The sequence below is a fragment of the Portunus trituberculatus genome, chromosome 42, assembly GCF_017591435.1.
Source record: "Portunus trituberculatus isolate SZX2019 chromosome 42, ASM1759143v1, whole genome shotgun sequence".
Classification (NCBI taxonomy): domain Eukaryota; kingdom Metazoa; phylum Arthropoda; class Malacostraca; order Decapoda; family Portunidae; genus Portunus; species Portunus trituberculatus.
Window position 1 is genome coordinate 28,666,369 of NC_059296.1, and position 17,613 is coordinate 28,683,981.

Sequence of the window (17,613 nt, forward strand, 5' to 3'; positions counted from 1 at the left end):
GGCTCCCAATTCAACGTCACCTGAAGAAAACTTCTCGAAATAAACTAATCACTTCTCGGAGCGATCGATGTTTTGGGTTGTGAGCGTGCCGGAGAGCAGAGCGGGGCGGGGAGAGGAGCGGAGAAGGGCGGGGTGGATCGGGGCGGGTCGGGGCGAGGTTGGGTGGCGAGGAAGAAGAGCCTGTGCGGGGCGTAAGGGTGTCATTGAAGGGGTGAGTGCATGGGTTAACAAGCTGGGGCGAAAGGAAATGTGGGTTGGGGTGACCTGAGACCAGACTACATTTCGCTTCTGATGCTTGACCTGAAAGGAATTTGGTGTTTGCTTCTCTCTCTCTCTCTCTCTCTCTCTCTCTCTCTCTCTCTCTCTCTCTCTCTCTCTCTCTCTCTTCGTTTTCTTGGTAATTTTAACTTTTTTTGCTTTCATAATGGCGTTTTTTCTTCTTTTCATTGTACTTTTTGTCAGGTTCTTTGGTCTCCGCTTGTTTTTTCTTCCTTTGTTACCCAATATTAGTAGTAGTAGCAGTAGCACCAGTACCAATGATAGTAGAAGTAGTAGTAGTAGTAGTAGTAGTAGTAGTAGTAGTAGTAGTAGTAGTAGTAGTAGTAGTAGTAGTAGTAGTAGTAGTAGTAGTAGTAGTAGTAGTAGTAGTAATAATATTGGTAGTAGTAGTAGTAGTAGTAGTAGTAGTAGTAGTAGTAGTAGTAGTAGTGGTTTAGTTATCTATTCTCCTCCTCTCCTCCTTCTCCTCATCCATCTCCTCGTCTTTCTCCTCCTCCTCCTTTTCCTTTTTTCCTCCTTTTCCTCTTTTCCTCTTTTTTTCTGCTTCTCCTCCTCCTCCTCCTCCTCCTCCTCCTCCTCCTCCTCCTCCTCCTCTTTCCTCCTCTACCTGGCCCTTGTCTTCCTGTTCCTCTCACCGCCCTTCCTCCCTTTCTCTGGACACAGGCATCGAAATATCCTTGGCAGGACTCACGCCTGTTGTCGTCCCCTGATGCGTCCTTCACGGGGCTGGGCATGTAGGCCGGAAGAGAGAGAGAGAGAGAGAGAGAGAGTGTGTGTGTGTGTGTGTGTGTGTGTGTGTGTGTGTGTGTGTGTGTGTGTGTGTGTGTTGGGATTTGGAGCAGGAAGTAAAATTCATATACGAGTATGTATTAATCTTTCCCCTTTAGTTTGTTTCTCAGAAGATTGTTTGGTGACGTTGATGTAAAATGTGTGTCTCGTTACCTGTTAGTTTTTTATCTATCTATCTATCTATCTGTCTGTCTATCTATCTGTCTGTCTGTCTGTCTGTCTGTCTTTCTTTCTGTCTCGTTGGAATTTTTTGCTTTTTTTTTTTGACTCGTGATCTTGAAATTAGATTAAATGAAGCAGCTAACGTAACAAAAGAAAAAATGTACTTTGGCTTTTGCAAACTTGGTAAGAGACAAAGAAAATGTGTGACAGGTGTACGATAGGCTGGATAGATAGATAAATAGGTAGATAGGGAGATAAATAGGTAGATAGATAGATAGATAGATAGATAGATAGATAGATAAATGAATATATAGACAAATAGATAAATAAATTAGTAGACAGATAGATTAATAGATAGATAGATTGATAGATAGATAGATAGATAGATAAATAGAGACAAATAGATAAACGAATAGGTAGACTGACAGACAGATAGATAAATAGATAGATAGATAGAAAGATAGATAAATAAATAGATAGATAGACAGATAGATAAATAAATAAGTATACAGATACTTAGATCGATAGTTAGATAGATAGATACATACATAGATAGATAGAAAATTAGATAGAGAACCAGGTTGCACATAGACGAAACAGCTAAACAGATAGATGGAAGTCTTAAAACCAATAAGTGGACAGATAGATGAAGGTAACTAAATACAAAGGACTACTGAATAAACAAGTCGATTTATGATATAGAGAAAAAAAAAAAAAACGTGAAGCTAAAAACATTTTCTTTATTAATGAGGATAAAATGAGAAAATAAATTGTGAAGTCTTCCTTTCTATTACTTTATGCTCGAATTTTACATATTTGCTTACTTATTTTGTCTATTTCCTACGCATTGACCGGAGTGAATCCTCGCTCCCATAAGTTTTGCATTTTTCTTATGTGTGTTTTCAACGTAGAATGTAAATATTTCAATTTTCTCAACGTTTATTTGTGGTTTTCTTTCTGTGTGTGTGTGTGTGTGTGTGTGTGTGTGTGTGTGTGTGTGTGTGTGTGTGTGTGTGTGTGTGTGTGTGTGTGTGTGTGTGTGTGTGTATGTGCATGGAAGAGGAAAACAGCTGAAACTAAAGGCATAGTCTCTCTCTCTCTCTCTCTCTCTCTCTCTCTCTCTCTCTCTCTCTCTCTCTCTCTCTCTCTCTCTCTCTCTCTCTCTCTCTCTCTCTCTCTCTCTCTCTCTCTCTCTCTCTCTCTCTCTCTCTCTCTCTCTCTCTCTCTCTCTCTCTCTCTCTCTCTCTCTCTCTCTCTCTCTCTCTCTCTCTCTCTCTCTCTCTCTCTCTCTCTCTCTCTCTCTCTCTCTCTCTCTCTCTCTCTCTCTCTCTCTCTCTCTCTCTCTCTCTCTCTCTCTCTCTCTCTCTCTCTCTCTCTCTCTCTCTCTCTCTCTCTCTCTCTCTCTCTCTCTCTCTCTCTCTCTCTCTCTCTCTCTCTCTCTCTCTCTCTCTCTCTCTCTCTCTCTCTCTCTCTCTCTCTCTCTCTCTCTCTCTCTCTCTCTCTCTCTCTCTCTCTCTCTCTCTCTCTCTCTCTCTCTCTCTCTCTCTCTCTCTCTCTCTCTCTCTCTCTCTCTCTCTCTCTCTCTCTCTCTCTCTCTCTCTCTCTCTCTCTCTCTCTCTCTCTCTCTCTCTCTCTCTCTCTCTCTCTCTCTCTCTCTCTCTCTCTCTCTCTCTCTCTCTCTCTCTCTCTCTCTCTCTCTCTCTCTCTCTCTCTCTCTCTCTCTCTCTCTCTCTCTCTCTCTCTCTCTCTCTCTCTCTCTCTCTCTCTCTCTCTCTCTCTCTCTCTCTCCGGACTTCCTGCCCTCCACCAATTACCTTACAGGGGAGTGGGGACGTACCTGTGAATTCCATGGACGAACGGATTGCCAGGCAGACAGACATTCATACACGCAGACAGACAGACAGCTACACAGGCGACGAGACAGAATTGCATCATAAACGCACGTGGGATTCGAAATAGCAGACAAAAGAAAATCACCGTCAAGGTCTTCTCTTTAATTTCACTTGACCCTAAAGATGAATGAATAGGAGGACTTGAAGGAACCACCGTCTCAGTTCGTGTACCTGTCAGTCACTCGCCATTCATCCCGTCCCTTCGTTGCACCGCTGTTCCTAATGTCCGCTTAACCTATTCAGTTCTACAGCTGGTATCCGGACGTCATACTACCGTGTTTTACCAATCAGAACAAAGTATAACAGAAAATATGACTGTATTGAATGAGTGGGTAGATATGATGATCTCTTTCAACCTGATTAGTAAGAGATGCCTTAACCAAATTATCTAGCTATCTGAAATAAGGTCAAGCTGTCGTGTTTTACCATTGATGAGTCTAAAAGAAAATATGACTGTATTGAAGGACTGGGTAGATATAATGATTTTTTTTCAACCTGATTACTAAGAAATATAACTTTACTTAAACAAATTATCTAGCTATCCTTAATAAAGTCAAGCTGTTGTCGTGTTTTACCAATCAGAACAGAATAACATAATGTATGACTCTACTGAAAGAGTGACTAGATATGATTTTTCTTTAACCTGATTAGTAAGAGGTACACCTAACTAAACCAAACTATCTAGCTCTCTGGAATAAAGTCAAGCTGTCGTTTCACTGAGAGGGTTAATCAACATTACGAAATCGCGCTGGTGGAAGTATAGAACCAAGGCGCTCTCCTGCTTTCCACGTGACTGAATCGAAGTGTGTGGGAAGAAGCGGTGAAGCTGAGATGTTCGAGTTGGCGGAGTCAGCCTGGGAGGACGCAGGTTGCCTCTGATTGCTGTTAGGAAGGCAACGTGTGCCCTACCTCAGCGCTGCCGCCACCCCAGGAAGTGAGGGCGGCACGTACACTGCACAATGGATGAAATTATTTACAAGAGCTCGACAGTGAGCAATGTTTGTGGTGGCTCCGTGATCTCAGGACAATAGTACGAGATGTGCAGGATTCTTAAGATCGGTGCGGTGTTTTTGCTTTTATACAAATGACTTTCCCGTGTGAATGAACGTACAACGGTATTACAAAGGTTTACAAAGGATAAGAAAGAGCAAAAGGCATCCAGCTATTTCCTAGGCTGTTTGGCCACGCTACTTGCACAGATTGTTAATACTGTAGAATAGAATAGACAGTATTGTTTTGAAGTGAGTTGGAAAAGGGTAAGAAAGAGGAAAAGACATCCAGGTTAAGTTCCTCTGCATAAAATGTTTGCAAGAGAGATAGAACAGCACAGTTGAAGAATTTTTCCCCGTCGATTAATTCTTCAAACAGAAATGAATTGTACGAGTATATGATGCTATGTAGTACTAAAAAGAATGCACATTTCTAGAACAGTGAAACGAAATATACATTCTCTAGCTACATGTATCTTTAGGGAAGGATACATATTTTTTTAGGGTATAATGCATTACTGTGTGTATGATGAAGGTGAGAGAGTGATGCAGTCTGATGGGGTGATACTGCTGAAGAGGAAACTAAATAGAGAAATGAATGGCTATGAACAGCTTTTTTTACGTCACAATGCCTTTAACTTTCATTGATATTTTCTTTTTCGTACAAACATAAGATAGTATTGACTTGCTTTCCCTTTTACGAATTACGAAGTTTTATGAAATCCTTTAACTTCTTTTCTCTTCCCTTTCCTCGCGATACAGACAAGATCTCCACTTTCTCCAATCCACTTCTTTTTCTCTTTCCTTCTCTAATACGGACAAGATCTCCACCTCCTCCACTCCACTTCATCTCCTCTCTTGTGCTTTATCTCCTCTCCACCACCTCTCCACCTCCCCTTGACATGACGCAGCTGTTCAGATGAAGCTGTTCGCAGAGTGTTACTGTTCTCATTCCTCTTTCTCATCTCTGTGATTTTTCTCTGCTTATTTACCATTCCTCTCATTTTCACCGTCATTCTCTTATTTATTATTTACCCCCTTCTGTTATCGTTTTCGTTTTCCATTTCCTCCTTTTAATAATGATCTAATTAACTCATATTCTCAATTCCCTCTTTTTCTCTTTTTTTCCAATAATACTCCTCTTCATGCGGGCGTATACACACACACACACACACACACACACACACACACACACACACACACACACACACACACATACTAAGATTTTCTGGTCTTTAACTCTTCTATTCTTCAGCCATCAATAAATCTGTTTGCTCCTATATTACCTTTTTCCTGTTCTTTTCGTTTTAAGTCTTTCCTAATCTTCGTTTTTTGCTCGTTTTTCCTCCCCCACTCCTCCTCCTCCTCCTCTTCTTTCGTCTCTTCCTCTTCCTTCTCCACCTCCACTTTTTGCTTCTTGTCTTTCTCTCCCACTTCCTTCTTCTCCTCTACTTCCTACTTCTGTTTCTCCTCCACTTCTTTCTCCTCCTCTTTCACTTCCTATCTCTTCTCTTTCTCATCCATCTCCTTTTCTTTCTCCTCGACTTCCTACCTCTTGTCTTCCTTCACTTCTTTCTCCTCCTTCTTCTCCTCCTCCTCCTCCTCCTCCTCTTCTTCTTCCTTCTCCCCTTCCTACTTCTTGTCCTTCTCCATTTCCTCCTCCTCCTCCCCTTCCTACTTCTTGTCCTTCTCCATTTCCTCCTCCTCCTCCTTTTCCTCCTCTACTTCTTATTTCTTCTTTTTCTCTACTTCCTTCTTCTTTTCCTCCTCCATCTCCTCCTCCTTTTTCTCCTCTACATCTTCCTCCTCCTCCTCCTCCTCCTCCTCCTCCTCCTTTACTTCCTACTTTTCCTCTTTCTCCATTTCCATTTCTCCTCTTTCTTCACCTCTTCTTCCTCCACTTCCTACTTCTTCTTTTTCTCTTCCACTCCCTTCTCCTCCTCCTCCACTTCCTACTTCTTCGCTTTCTCCATTTACATCTCCTCCACTTCTTTCTCCTCTTCCTCCACTTGCTACTCTTTCTAATTCTCCTCCAATCTCTTGTTCTCCACCTTCCGTTGCTATTTCTTCTCCTCCTCCACTTTCATTTTCTCCTCCTCCACTTCCTACTTCTTTTCTTTCTCCTCCAGCTTCTCTTCCTTCTCCTCCTCCTCCTCCTCCTCCTCCACTTCCTCCCTCTCCGTCGGCCACCTCTTCAAGCATCACGATTACCTTGCAGTCTGTAGAGTCGAAGTAACAGACTCGAATGATGAAGACGCCACTCTCAGTTATTCTGTAATGTTCTTTTCTTTTCCTTCCTAAACTTCTTCCCTTTTTTCATTTTACTGGCTAACTGTCGCCTCTAGTCTTTTTTTTTTATATTTATTTTTTTTTTTTTCTTCTCTGGTGTGTTTGTGTGTGTGTGTGTGTGTTTTCGTGCATGTCTTTCTTTTTTTTCATCTTCTTTCTTCGATATTGGTCTTTTACTTTTTTTTATCGCCTCTTCCTCGTCATCTCCCTCCTCCTCCTTCTCCTCCTCCTCCTCCTCCTCCTCCTCCTCCTCCTCCTCCTCCTCCTCCTCCTTCTCCTCCTCCTCCACAGCCTTAGTTTGGTTTTCAAATTAACTTTTTCGACTTTTTCCTCATTTGAAGTCAGGTTAGAGTTTTATGCATTTATTTGGCCATGGATTAGTTCATTTACATATTCCTTGGCGTATAATTCTGGCGTTATTAATGAATTAACTTTAACGTGAACTTCAACGTGACTTACTGAGGCTTGAATAAACTTTGAGATGAATTACATGTGTGTGTGTGTGTGTGTGTGTGTGTGTGTGTGTGTGTGTGTGTGTGTGTGTGTGTGTGTGTGTGTGTGTAAGCCAGCGTGAGAAAATCAATTACTGTGGTCTTAGTCCCCATCCGTTTTCTTTTTGTAGTTTTTCTCTCTCTCTTTCTCTCTTCTCTCTCCTGTTTTCTCTATTTTTCCCCTTTCTGTCACTCTCCACTCCGAATTCCAGAGAGAGAGAGAGAGAGAGAAGGGGGAAATCCGTGACAGATTTCAAAATCCTCAAAAAACAAAACGAAATAGAATAGAAATAAAAACACCTCTGACCTCGGGAAAAATGAATGTATGTTGGGTGTGACTATATTTCCACCTTTCCATTTTCAACACGTTAAGGAAGACCGAGTGTTGGCTGTACTGACCTTGCCTCTTCCTGGCGTGCGAGGCGGCCGAGGAAGGTGACGCGACGGGGAGAGGGGCGGTGTGGCGGGTGGGAACGGTGACGAGGAGAGGGAAGGAGAGAAGAAGAGAAGGAGGAAGAGAAGCAGAAATGACAGCGGGGCACGTCCTTATTATCACCGTGACGGAGAATCTTAAACAATCCCTCCTCCTCCTCCTCCTCCTCCTCCTCCTCCTCCTCCTCCTCCTCCTCCTCCTCTTCTCCCCTCTAACAGTGCTTCATCTTCGTCAGTAGCATCATGAAGCTTAACTAAGCTAACTGGGGCTTCATCGGCTCCACTCCAGATGGTCGCCTCCTCCTCCTCCTCCTCCTCCTTTTCCTCCTCCTCCTCCTCCTCCTGCATCTTTTCCTCCTTCTCCGGCATTTCCCATATTTATTTGTCGTTGTTGATGGGCTGTGGCAGTCCCCTTTTTTTGTTGTTCTTGTATACACGACCTGATTCGTCCACCATTTGCCACTTTCATGTTTCCCTTTAAGCATGTAATCACGACTAATGTTCTCATGTTGTTCTCAGTCTTTTAGCTGCTCAGTTATGTTAAACTCGTGTGTGCATTTTGTTTTCTTCTTACTTTTTTTTCCTTTCATTGCTCTCGTATTGATTGGCTGTCTTGGATCTTTGCATTCTCATTCCATTCATCTTTATTTGAGGTGCGAGGAATTCATTATCTCCTTGGCAATCGTCTTATATGTTGCTTGCCTTCAATAACCTCATACGTTTTTGTTCTATTCGTGTTGTATTTACCTGCATGCAAATTTGTTTAATATTCCTTCACTTTTTTCTTATCTTCATTTAAGGTGTGAAGAATACATTATCTCCTTTCTTGACAATTATCTTATACGTTGCTTGCCTTCAATAACCTCATTCGTTTTTGTTCTCCTCGTGTCGTATTTATCTGCATGTAAATTAATGCAGTATTTCCTTCACATTTTCCTTCAAAGGCCAAACTACTAAAGGAAAAAAAAAAACAGCATTCCGTGAAGAACGTTTTAAGATATAAGATTGGAGTACTTGTAAAAAAATAGTGAAAGTGATTGTTTGTTATATTTCATTAAGGAGAAGTTGTTTCATAGTGTGACCCAAATTGTCTACTGTTCATGTCGTTATTCCCTTCACTACTGGGACACATTTTTACCTTAAGATCTGTGTACGATTAGACCATTTTTTATTGAATTGGGGAGAGTCTATGGAGGTCAGAGGATTAATGGCTACAGTCTTCATTATTCTAATCTCCAAGAATTTCTGAAGCTGTATAAAATCACCAAATAGTAACCAGAATGAATATAGAAACGCGGCATGCTACTGAAGGGGTTAAAAAGTCAAATTTTCAAGAACCCTTTCAATTATAGAAAAAGAAAATGGCGAGGGTAATTATTTCATATTAAGAAAACGCACAAAAGCTTAGTATATAATTTGAAAAAGAAAGAAATGTGACATTCGGTAATCGAAATAAAAAAAAAAAGGACGATAAATAGATAAATAAAAAACGCAATTCATGAAGAACCTTTAGTCAGACTTCAAATTGCAACACTTAACCAAAAATCCAGGGCGGTGATTGTTCCTCGTATACCAAGGGAGGGGAAAAGTTGCTTCATAATGACACTCAAAGAATTCGCGTGACATTCCGGGCTGCCATTCATCCTCTGTTTCCCACCTGCGGTCTGACACGTTCACGCCTCTAGGAACCTCAGCTTGAGTGTGTTTAGGTGCAGTGCGTCACGCGGCGGGGGGTGTGGTGGTGGTGATGGTGGTGGTGGTGGTGGTGGTGCCCGCAGGTGTTGGGGTGGGATGGCGTGCTGTAAGTGTTTGTGTCTCGTAATGCAGCCCTGGTGTGCGTGGTGCTGTGAGGAAGAAGGAAAGTATGATGAGGTTGAGATGTTACGTTGGTTTACATCATTCACTTAGTCGATGGGAGCTTAGGTCTTACAGTATTAGTATTGTTATTATTATTATTATTATTATTATTATTATTATTATTATTATTATTATTATTATTATTATTGTTCTTTTGTTTTTCTTTGTTTTTTTTTTTTTATTCTTAGTGGTCATAGATAAGAGTAGAAGTGATACAGCAACATAAACGCTTGGTTTTGTGTCGGCTTTAGAAACCTTGTAGAACTTATGTATGTATGGATGTATACCTATATGTTTGTTTGTATGTATGCATGTATGGATGGATGGATGGATTAATGGATGAACGAGAGATCAGTAATGTTGCTCGGGTGGGCTGAAATAGACGGACAGCCAGCAGAGGGGAGTGAGAGACGTCGAAAGGTTGGTGACGTGATAATAATGTATTTCCGTATGTATGTATGTATGTATGTATGTAGCAACAAGTGTACATGATGTGTGATGAAGTATATATATATCAGTTCTTTACTACCTTCCCTCTTGTGCACCACCAACCACCGCGTCGGCCGTCAGAGCGCACCATCAACACCATCACACCACCTCACACCAGCACACCACCACACCACCACACCTCACACCACCGTACTATCACCACGTCACCGCACCACATCACACACCACCACTCCATCCCATCCTCCTCTCGACGCAGGCACGTGTAACTCCGCGCTTCCTGCACTCCCCATTCCCCTCCCCAGAGAAGGTTAGCGGGCACATTATTCATCCTTCTATCCACCTGCATGCGCACACTTCCATAAACGGCGTGTATCCGCAGTCTGCCCGCTCATCCGCTTGTTGCCCGCGTATCCAGCTCTCGTACGTCAATTACACTTCTCTTTCTTGCGTCCTTGTTCCCATTAAAACGATTGATTCTGATAATGCCAAGGTCGGGCTTGTATTGGTGGTGTAATTTATGAGTTTGCCTGGCTGAGTGTGCATCCTTCTACTTCTTTCTGTCTTCCTTCGTTCACTGTCTTCGTTGTTAGGTTTGGTTTCTTGATCTTCTTTCTTCTTCTTTCTTTGCTTTTCCATCACTTATATTTACAGTCTTCATGTTTTTTTTTCTCTTCATTCATTTTTTTTTTCTATTGGGTTTAGTTTTATGTATTTCTTCTTTGTTCTTTCAGTTTTTCACTCTTTTATTTACTCTTATTTATTCTTTCTCTTCTTTCTTCTCGTTCTTTTCACTTTCTCATCCACAAACCTCTGTCACGTCTTCAGTTTTATTTCATTTATCTTTCTTCTCTTCCTTCTTCACTGCGACCCATGAAGTCTTTAATTTAATATATCTCCCCTTCTATTTTTCATTCTTTTCTTCTTTCTTCACTCATTCATCTACGAAGTTCCTTTTTTATCTTTCTCTTCTCTTCTTTCTTCACTCTACTACCCATAAACCTTTCCTGACTCTTCCGTTTTATTTCTTTCTCCTCTTTTTGTTTCTATTTTTCTCTCTCTCTTCTCCCTTCTTCGCTCATTCATCTCCGAAGTTCTTTTTATATCTTTCTCTCCTCTTCCTTCTTCTCTTTACTACCCATAAACCTTTCCTGACTCTTCCATTTTATTTTTCTCCACTTTCTATTTATATTTTTCTCTCTCTCTTCTCCCTTTTTCGCTCACCCATCTCCCAAGTCCTCAATTTGACTATTTTCATCTCTCTAGTCTATTCTTCCTTCACCCTACGACCCATAATCATTTCCCAACTCTTCCATGCTATATATTATTTTATTTTACGTCTTTTACTTCTTTCCCTCCCTTCCTCGCTCTTCCATCCATAACCCGAGTCCCCAAACCCTTCATCAGTCACCCCAGGACCTAATAGGTGTACTATGGCGTCACTCAAGGCCACGGCGCTCTTGATCCAATACTTATGCTATACAATTACATTTTTTCCCCTTTCTGATGACCAACTTTCACCACCATACACCCTTTACTTTAATATTACAAGGATATATTCTTTAACATTCCTCACTCAGGCTTCTGTGTGTGCTAGGTTATATTTTTAAGAACGTAGCTTAGGAATGTTACTTAATCAGAGCTGACCACAAAGAAGACACTCGATGGGGAAACACAGGCCGGTGATGTTCTTTTGTTTAGGTGCGTGGCCACGTCGTCACGGCCCCTACTGCCTGTATGGGGCTCGGATAAGGCTGAAAGAATTCCCACAATGCGCAGCGACGATCCTAAGATGTCCTCGACCCACTCCAGGGCTCAAAGGAATGCAGAAGTTTTCCCTGGTCGTGTTTCTTATCGCTTTCCTCCGAGTAGCGTAGTGTTTGGGATCGGTGTGTTGTTGTTGGCGTCCTCTTCCCTGCCTCCGCTGATGAGTCTTTCGTGGGGGTTTACAGTGAGATTGTTGCTTGGAAGGAAGGAGGTTATTCTTTCAAATGGCTGTGGTTAAACTGGATTTTCAAGGTTTTTTTTTTTTAATGGCTTCAATAACAGATTAACCCCTTGAGTACCATGACGCGTTTCCATATTCATTCTGGTTACTGTTGGGGGATTTTATACAGCTTCAGAAACTTATGTGGGGGATTGAAATGGTGAAGACTGTGACCATTAATATTCTGACCTTCATAGATCATTCCTTATGTCAATAAAATGGGCTAATCGTACACAAATCTCAAGGTAAAAATGTGTCCCAGTACTGATGAGGTTAACAAAAAATTACATTATGAATAGAAAAAAAACGTTGTGGTGAACCTGGTAATTCATTTCTGTGGCCTTTGAAAATTGTCATGGTGAGAGAATACGGAGGGAAAACATGCTATAAAACATCCTATATAGTATCCATGTGTGTGTGTGTGTGTGTGTGTGTGTGTGTGTGTGTGTGTGTGTGTGTGTGTGTGTGTGTGTGTGTGTGTGTGTGTACCGTACTGCCGGATACATTGATTTGATATTTTACTTTCTACATAGATCTCTCTCTCTCTCTCTCTCTCTCTCTCTCTCTCTCTCTCTCTCTCTCTCTCTCTCTCTCTCTCTCTCTCTCTCTCTCTCTCTCTCTCTCTCTCTCTCTCTCTCTCTCTCTCTCTCTCTCTCTCTCTCTCTCTCTCTCTCTCTCTCTCTCTCTCTCTCTCTCTCTCTCTCTCTCTCTCTCTCTCTCTCTCTCTCTCTCTCTCTCTCTCTCTCTCTCTCTCTCTCTCTCTCTCTCTCTCTCTCTCTCTCTCTCTCTCTCTCTCTCTCTCTCTCTCTCTCTCTCTCTCTCTCTCTCTCTCTCTCTAACCCCTAAAAGAAATCCCCATACAAAAGTACAACACAGGATTCGACGCAGTTCTCCTTTGCTTCTCTCGTCCCTCGTGGTTCCAGTGGTGATGGTGACCCTTGACTGGCTTCCGGTGCTTGCTGTAGATCGTATGGGCAATTAATGACTGTTCTGTTGCTGGTATGACGTAACGCACCTGCTGGGGAGTACAGGGAACGAAGGACAGATGGGCCATCGACATATGTAAAGGTTTAATTTGCTTCGACCGAGAGTACCTGGCTGTGTGGCTGTGTTCGTGTTCTTTGTCTGTATGGGAAGAGGCGATCCCGGTGCTCATAGGATGATTGACTGTGTGTTGAATCGGTGCCGTGCAGATGCTGGTGGTCTTGTGGTCTTGTGTATGTGTGTGTGTGTGTGTGTGTGTGTGTGTGTGTGTGTGTGTGTGTGTGTGTGTGTGTGTGTGTCAGTTTTTATCTCTATTTACTTATTTTATTCATCTAACTTCTTATCTTTGCGTGTCTCATTTTATCTAAGCATTTATATGTTTATGTGTATATTTTGCAATTTGTTCGTTTATTTATTTATCTATTTATCTATCTATCTACCTATCTATTTAACTATATCTATCTATCTATCTATTTATCTATCTATATCTATCTATCTTTATCTATCTGTCTATTTACTAATCTTTCTTTCTCTTTCTGTATGTCCATCTATCTATCTAACTGTCTGTCTATCTATTCATCTATGTATCTGTCTATCTAACGCTGTTTCTTTCATTCATTAGTCTGTCTATCTATCTATCTATTTATTTATCAATCAGTCTAACTATCTATCTATCTATCTATCTATCTATCTATCTATCCTTCCATGCATCCATGTATCTAAGTACTGTAATGTTTACTTGTCTATAAGCACATCTATCCAGCTACATAATCCTCCATCAGTGTCGCTACTTGTCTATATGTTTACCTCGCCATTTACTCAGAAGCGGAATACGTATTGCTAGAAAAACCCTATGAGTGGTAATGAGGTGGGCGGTGTTCGGGGAAGAGTAGAAGACCGGAGAAGCAGAGGAGGGGTTGGGAGGAACAGGCAAAGAGGGAGCGCTGGAAGGAGAGGCATTGATCCTTCGGGCGAGGCTCCAAGACAGAACTGGCCAGGACAAGCAAGACACCACACGCGACCACTGAAAGAGAGGAGACAAGAAGAGAATAGGAGAAAAAGGAAAGAACAGAGGAGGAGTGGTCAGTTGGCATAAACTCCGTGCGCCTACACACACACACACACACACACACACACACACACACACACACACACACACACACACACACACACACACACACACACTCGAAAGCTTTTCCATTGATGTTCTTCTGTGTGTGTGTGTGTGTGTGTGTGTGTGTGTGTGTGTGTGTGTGTGTGTGTGTGTGTGTGTGTGTGTGTGCGTATCATAAAGCTGTAATAGATATCTGAATGGTAATATGAAAAAAAAAGAAGTACAGCAACAAGTAAAGAATAAATATTGAAATGGGGGGAAAAAAAATGTTTACAGCCATACTTTTTTTCTCGTATTTGTGTGTTTCTTCCCTTAACACACACACACACACACACACACACACACACACACACACACACACACACACACACACACACACACACACACACACACACACACACACAAATACCAAAAAGTGTTCTCCTCTTTTTAAATACTTTGGTGTCGTGTTTGATTTTTTTCTTTCTCCATTTTCCTTCCCTTTACTTCTTTTTGGCGCGCTCTGTTCTGCATTTCTGTTTTCATTATTGGTGTTGCGTAGTTTGATGGAAATGTGACACCTATAGTAGTAGTAGTAATAGTAGTAGTAGTAATAGTAGTAATAGTACATTATGATACAAGAAATTATGGAAAGCTAGCAAAAAACCACCATTCATTCATACACGTGGCAGTCATTCTCTGTATAAAGTAACCTTTCTATTTCCAACAATCACCATCATTGATAAACTTGTCCAATATTACCACCAGCAACACCAACAATAACAGTAGTAGTAGTAGTAGTCGTCATCATCATCATCATCATCATCATCATCATCATCATCATCATCATCATGCTATATTTTCATAATACAAATATAAAAAGAAACATTTACTACAGAACATATTTTTGGTTGATAGTATCAGTTATGGTGATATCAAACCCTTTACTTGATGCTACGACCTAAAATGATAAATCCAAAATATACAACGAAATACACACACATTAGAAATAAAACACATTAGTAGTAGTAGTAGTAGTAGTAGTAGTAAGAGCTGTAATAGTAAGAGTATATTACTGTTGTTGGTAGTGGTGGTGGTAGTGGTTGTTTTGCTGTTCCTGTTACTGTCATTGTTGCTTGTGCTGATTACTGCTACTGTTGCTCAGATTAGACGCCATCCATCGTCGTTATTAATACATTCAGAGTAAACAATTAGTATATGAACCACAATATACCTGCCAACTACAAAGGGACCACTAAAAACACACATAAGAAAACACCCTACAAAATTTATTAGGGAAATTATCTTTATTAGGCACGAGTTATTTTGTTGATGAGGTGGAGTGTTAGTAAGGAAAGGTAGCAGTGGTGGTGGTGGTGGCGGTAGTGGTGGTGGGCAATGTTTGTTTATGGGCTTAGGTTGTAGAAGGGGGTGGTGAGAGAGAGAGAGAGAGAGAGAGAAAGGAGGGAAGGACAGCAAGGGGAGGAGGAGGAGGAGGAGGAGGAGGAGGAGGAGGAGGAGGAGGAGGAGGAGGAGGAGGAATATGGTACGATGGAGGACGTGTTTGCCAAGCGATTGGGACGGCGCAGAATTTTTTTTTCCTTTCTTTTCTTTTCTTTTCTTTGGGTTGGGATGTCCTTGAGCGATGCATTGAAGCTTTCCCTTGATTTTTATTCTTATTGTGAGGTTTTATTGGCACAGTCTTTCGTGAGGCTGATTTTGTTCCGTATTTCACCAGTAGTAGTAGTAGTAGTAGTAGTAGTAGTAGTAGTAGTAGTAGTAGTAGTAGTAGTAGTAGTAGTAGTAGTTATTGTTGTTGTTGTTGTTGGTGGTGGTGATGGTGGTGGTGGTGGTGGTGGTGGTGGTGGTGGTGGTGGTGTTTGCGTTGTTGTTTGCGATGTTGTTGTTGTTGTTGTTGTTGTTGTTGTTGTTGTTGTTGTTGTTCCTGCTGCTGCTGCTCCTGCTTCTGTTGTTATTATTTACTTGATGTTCTCATTATCATTATTCTTTTGCTTCTTTATTATTATTATTATTATTATTATTATTATTATTATTATTATTATTATTATTATTATTATTATTATTATTATCATTATTATTATTATTATAACTATTATATTATTATTATTATTATTATTATTATTATTATTATTATTATTATTATTATTATTATTATTATTATTATTATTATTATTATTATTATTATTATTATTATTATTATTGTTTATTATTATTATCATCATTATTAATATTAGCGTCATCGTCACCATCATCTTCATCCTCATCATCTTCGCCATCATGTATTGAAAAGAGATCAGTGAAGTACTAATTGGATTCAAAGTGGAATTACCTTCTACTGTGTGCACTAGAATATCGAGAAAGAGATGACTTGTTCCTTTCAATTCACTCGAAGCAAATAAGACACTGGACGGCATTAACTACTGAGATTCTGTATAAAGTATGAAGTATGCTTCATGTAGACTGTTATTGAATATGTATATCAATCAGATATATTACTACGTACATGCTTAACGGAATATTATGTAGACCAATGGATTTCGAGTGAGTAATGTTGTGAGACAAGTAGTGCCTTCCCCATTGTCTTCTGGCCATACACAGACTGGCTGCTGCGTGAACTCCGTGACTCAGGCGTTGGGTGTCACATGGGCGGCTCCTGCACCTGAGCCTCGGAGTTTGCCCATGGTCAATATGTTCACACTCAAGATGATGATAAATATTTGTGTCGGCTTGGCGCTTAATATGGCATATCGTAAAAGAAAAGTAAAACTATGAATTTTCACTCTTGACGCTGGAGTGTATAATGCTATTGAGGTTGTGCAAATAATCTTACATCTTGCTAACGATGTAAGTTTGCAAAGGTCTTTTATAGACATTGTAAACATTATTATTTTTCTTATTGCTTTAAGGATGCATGGACTGTTTTATAAGAGGAGTTATTTCTTTTCAATATTATAATAACTCTTTTGCACGTGAGGCTTTCCGTGTGTATAATGACAGCATAGTGGCGGTGCAACAAGCGAGGAGGGTTGGTTGCCTCGAGGCGCTTGTGGGAGGTGCCGTAGACCACACACCAGCTTACTCCAGCTAATGTTATGCCTGCCGGAATGTGGTTTGCTAACACATTTATTACATTAGAAAAGGAAAAATGTGAGTAATGAATTCCCAAAATAATGTGATATGAATGATTTGTACATTCGTTTTTCATGAGCGCTACTCACTACTAGGCAAATGAAGATGGATACTTACTACTTAGTGAGTGAGCAACGCCATCTAGAAGACCGGTGCACACATCCAAGAGTTATGGCACATAGGGGATACTAAAGATCTCAACCTATTAGCAACTTGTGAGATCAAGATGGTAGATCATCATCATCATCATCATTGTTGCTGTTGCTGTTGTCTCACTGTCTTTTCTTCCTTCGATGATTCAGTAAATCACAGCCATCCACCTCAAGAATTATATGATTTTTATCACCAGACTGTCAACAAGTATTACAGAAACGGTAAGGGAATAGTGGCGGATGAAATATACAGGGGAAAATATTCGTGTATTGCAGAGAGAGAGAGAGAGAGAGAGAATACAAATGACACTGGCTTTAATTCATTTTCAATCTCCAACACTTTTCCATTGGTTTTTATTCAGTAAATGTCGTCCATTTTGCTTTATGGTTCTTTATATGTGATTCACAACATTGTTTAGTATTTTGTACAATTGTTTTTTTGCTTCGAATTTCCCTCTCTAATGTAATCAGGATGCAGTCAGTTATTTTCAGTGATAGTCTAGTAACTTTTAGTTCCTGTGCACTTAGGCTCAAAGCTCTCTCTCTCTCTCTCTCTCTCTCTCTCTCTCTCTCTCTCTCTCTCTCTCTCTCTCTCTCTCTCTCTCTCTCTCTCTCTCTCT